This window comes from Parasteatoda tepidariorum, chromosome 1 (genome assembly GCF_043381705.1).
Source record: "Parasteatoda tepidariorum isolate YZ-2023 chromosome 1, CAS_Ptep_4.0, whole genome shotgun sequence".
In the NCBI taxonomy this organism is placed as follows: domain Eukaryota; kingdom Metazoa; phylum Arthropoda; class Arachnida; order Araneae; family Theridiidae; genus Parasteatoda; species Parasteatoda tepidariorum.
Window position 1 is genome coordinate 100,017,125 of NC_092204.1, and position 4,739 is coordinate 100,021,863.

Below are 4,739 nucleotides of genomic sequence, written 5' to 3' on the forward strand. Positions count from 1 at the left end.
TTTATTTAAAGAAGATTAGGAAAGAATCCTTTCTGGATTATAACTACAAGGATCAATTCTGTCAAAGGTGAGTAGAAAAATTTCTATACTATACACTTTAAATTTGCTTTAAACTAGAGCTGTTTACTATTTTATTCTCTAAGCCTAACATATGAATTCTATTGGCAATATTCCTAGTTATTTGAATCTAGTTATTCTAAAATTATTCCTAAATTTTCTGGCCGCAAATAAGAGAATAATTTATTTTTCAAATTTTTGATTCCTTATATAAACTTCATTCCATATCTATAGTTGACTATTTTTTCAGAAACAAAGTTATGTTACATATACAACTAAGTTAATAGTCTTGTTTAGACTATTAACTTAGATTGCTAAGAAAGATCGCTTTATTTTTAAATTTTAAATGCATTCTGTGTTTCAGAGCCTCAATTTTGGTTTCCAGCTAAATTTTTATTTATATAAGTGAACAGAACATTTTATTGGGAATGTTTTCGTTTAGTATTGTAACATTGTTCGCATCTAATATTTTAACACCGAATGTGAACTTTATTTTGATATTTTAAGCTTTTGGTTAAATTAATTCTTTGTTAATAATATTTCCTTTTAAATTTTTTGGCTTTATATGATTAGGACTTACCCTCTTTAATTAATTTTTGCATGTTAAGCAAAAAATCCTTCAAAACATGTCGTTTTAATTAATTAATTTTATTATTTTATTCATAAGACGAACACTGTTGATACATTATTTAAATTTCCTGTTTAATATATTGTAAAATAATAAGTTATTTTCATTTCTTGAATATAGACAGATTTGCATGATTTTCATACATGATTAGTTATATTAATTTATGAATGATAGCAAATGGTTAAAAAATAAGCAACAATATGGTCTAATCAAAGTGTGTTTACGTTAAATGAAGAGCAGTGCTGAAAAGGTGCTAAAATGTTTCTTTAGGAAGTATTTAATGAAAGAGTAAACATTTCCTATTGGCTCTATGAGCTTATGCAATGTACAAAAATATTTTGATAGTTAAGTGTCATTGTACTTTATCTTTTAAAAAAATTAAAAAGTATTAAATTTGATATATTTTTGTATCTGTATATATTCTTGAATATTCACTTCCAATAAAAAGAGCTGAAGGGTTTTATACTAAAATTTCCCCTTTTTTTTTACAAAAGAAGAATGAAATTATTACTTGAGAGTGTTTATAAATGAAATATTTTTCGACACTTTGCTTGGTGATAATGAGATTTTTTGGTGCAGGTATTGTTACGGTTATCTACCCATTAAATTTCTACATGTTTTTTCCAACCATTAATTGATGATTTTGAATTCTCATAGTATCTTTTTACATTGATGTACTTATACGATTTTTAAAATAAGCATTTGTTTATTTAATATTTTTCGGCTCTCTTTTGGTTGATTTGCCACATAGCGAGTAGTTATTTTCTGATCCAATAAAAGAAGTTGAAAGGCTTTGCAATTTGATTTTTTTTTAAGTATATGATAGTTTACTTGGGAGTGCTTATCTTTTAGTTGATCTCCTATGTTGACTATATTTAATATATATTTACAACTCTGAAATATGTGAATTGTTAGAGAATTCTCCTTCTATATGATTTTTTCAACCAAGAATTGATGATTTTGAATTCCCATAGTATCTTTTTACATTGATGTTCTTTTACATTAATCAAATTTTAAAATAAGCTATGGAAGAAAATAAGCAATTGTTTATTTAACACTTTTCGCCACTTTTTTGTTGGCTTGTCACAAAGAGTTTTGCAGTTTGAATTTTTTTTCATTGCATGATAAAGAGAAAAATAAATTTTTAGTAAACAAGTTTGCCATGTTAAAATAATTATTAGTTAATCAATTACTTTTTAGTTAAAACCATTGCACTTTAGAATGTTTGAAATTTTATTCACAAGTCGAACACTGTTGTTACATTATTTGAATTTCCTGTTTAATATATTGTAAAATGATGAGTTAAATATCTTTATTTTCATTTCATGAATATAGATAGATGTTTGTGATGTATGATTAATTATATTAATTTATAAATAATAGCTAATAGTTAAAAAAAAACAGTAGAACAGTGCTTAAAAGATGTTAAAATTTTTATTTATGAAGCTTTTTAAAAAAAATGCGAACATTTCCTATTGGCTCTATGAGCTTATACAATGTACAAAAATATTTTAATAGTAATATTTTAATAGTTAAGTGTCATTGTACTTAATCTTTAAAAAAAATTAAAAAGTACTGAATTTGATATATTTTTGTATGTGTATATATATATACTTGAATATTCACTTCAATTGAAAAGGGCTTAGGCGTTTTAAACTAAAATTTCCTCTTTTTTTTAAAAAAAACTAATAATTAAGAAAGAACAAAATTATTATTTGAAAGCGGTTATAAGTGAAATATTTTTCTATTGCTCGGTGATACTGAGATTTTTTGATGCAGGTATTGTTACGGAAATCTACCCATTAAATTGTAAACATTTTCAAATGAAATGATTTAGGTCTTAAAGAAATATTCAATGCTTAATAGTTTTAAATTTACTTTAACTAATTTAATGTTTTCAATAAAAGTAATGTAGAGGTTTAAATTTAGTGTTTTCAATGTAAAGTTAACTTTTTTCTATTATAATTTTAGCTTCGTCTGCTGGATAAACAAGCTTATCTACCAGGAAGGAGCCATTGATTTTTGAGATTGGGTGCTGTACAATGCAAATGAAAATTAATATTCTGGTAGAAAACTGGGAGCCATATGTTCGATCCTGACGGAAAATAAAGCGACTGGAGGTTCTCTTTAAATCAGCCGGAGCTGAAAGTTTGAAGAAAGTTGCATCCCTGTGCGATTCATCCCTGCTGTGTGTTTGTGTGATATGCTTTAATATCGCTGACCATTTTATAAAATCTTTCAATAAAGCAAAGATTTTCAGTTTATTGCTCTGAAGTAAAGTTCAGTTGCACAAAAACAAAAAATTGAATTGAAGAAAAACTTTAAACTGTATGAAATGACTGTAAAGTTTTGGAATTTTTTTAAATTTAAAAAAAAATAATAATCAAAACGATAACTCATGATCCTACTGTTGCTTTTTGAAATAAAAATAATTTTATTTAATTACAAACATGTGTTCTTAACTTATATTTTTAAAAAAGAATATCGATAAGCTTATATTAAACAATGATAGTAAGAATGTATTGCTTTTATAGTTGAGTGAAGTTATATTTATATTGTGTTTTGTTTTAAAATAAAATAATTAAGTAGTAAAATGTTTGTCATGGTTTTATTTTATTTATTTTTTTTATTCTTAACTACTGCATTGTGTAATTTAATCTAGTCATTATAGTAATGTTTAAGTATTATGAAAATTCAAGAAATTTTGAAGATATCAGAAGCAATTTTATTTTAACATCATTGTTAAATATTAACTCTAACTTATGAGCAATTATACTACTAGCATTGTTTTTATTACTTCAATTTTGCAGTTCAAATTTGAGGTCACTATAAGTGTATATATATATTTATGATGTTTAAATTATTGTGATTGTAAAATAATGATAATAGTAAAAATTTCTTTGGCTTAATATTTAAAATTAAGCAGAACATTTATTTACATTATTGTAAAAACAGATTTAAATCAACTTAGTGAAGAATATTGTCTAAATTTTTATATATAAGGCTCTTTGAAAAAGCAACTTTTTTAAATGCATAATATATATTTTTTTTAAGACTAATTCTTCATAAAGCATACTATATAATCAGAGAAAAGAGAGGAATGGAATTGTCTTAATCAATAATCTATTTTGTTATAGTAACTTTCTCAAAAGAGTAACTGATCGTAGTCAAATTTTGATCATTAATACTAAAGGCAACTTTTAAAAGATAATGTAAAAAAAATTATTATTTTTTCGTCTCATTCTTGTATGCAATTATGTGTTTGTGCAAATTTAAATTAGATAACACATAATGTTTACTGACAGTTTTGAAATTAAAATGTTGTGTAAATTTTTTGCCAAGATTGTTAGTTTAATAGAACACAACATCTTTAAATAATTATCGAATTGATGAAAATTTCTGATATGCCCATAAAAGTTATTTTAATATTATAAAAAAATATTAGCAATTTTTATGATATTAGTTGCTTTCCTGGTTTCATTCCCTGGAAAAATTTCTACCTTGCGTTTGAATTTTGTTTTTAGGTGTTTTGCTAAATAAGATTTCAAATACTAAAAGAATAAAGTTACGTAAGTATTTCTTCATTTAGCAATTCCAGTGAAAAAAGAAGGGGAAAAAATATGTGTAAATTTGTTGAAGTAAGTAATTTGAATATTTTTAAATTTTGTTCTATATTGTGCCAATTATTACAAGAAATGTCCCCTTTAAAATTGAACAATTTTAATATTATAAGAGGAAAAAATTTTAAGTTTAAATTTCCACTCAGTTCAAATGTAAATATATAACTTTATAATTATATAGTGTGGTTTTTATTACATAATTTCAGAATATAAATAATGAATGATAATTGTGAAACCATTTAAAAAAAATATATATTACAAACTAACAAATTAAACTAAGATTTTAATAAAATAAACCCAGTTTTTTTAAAAAAAAAATTAAGAGTACATTTTAAAATTAAAGACTTGAAAATTATTAATGATATAAAATTTGTCAGAAAACCCATTGTATGAATAAAAGAAAAAAATATCAATAAAAGTTGCAATAAAATATT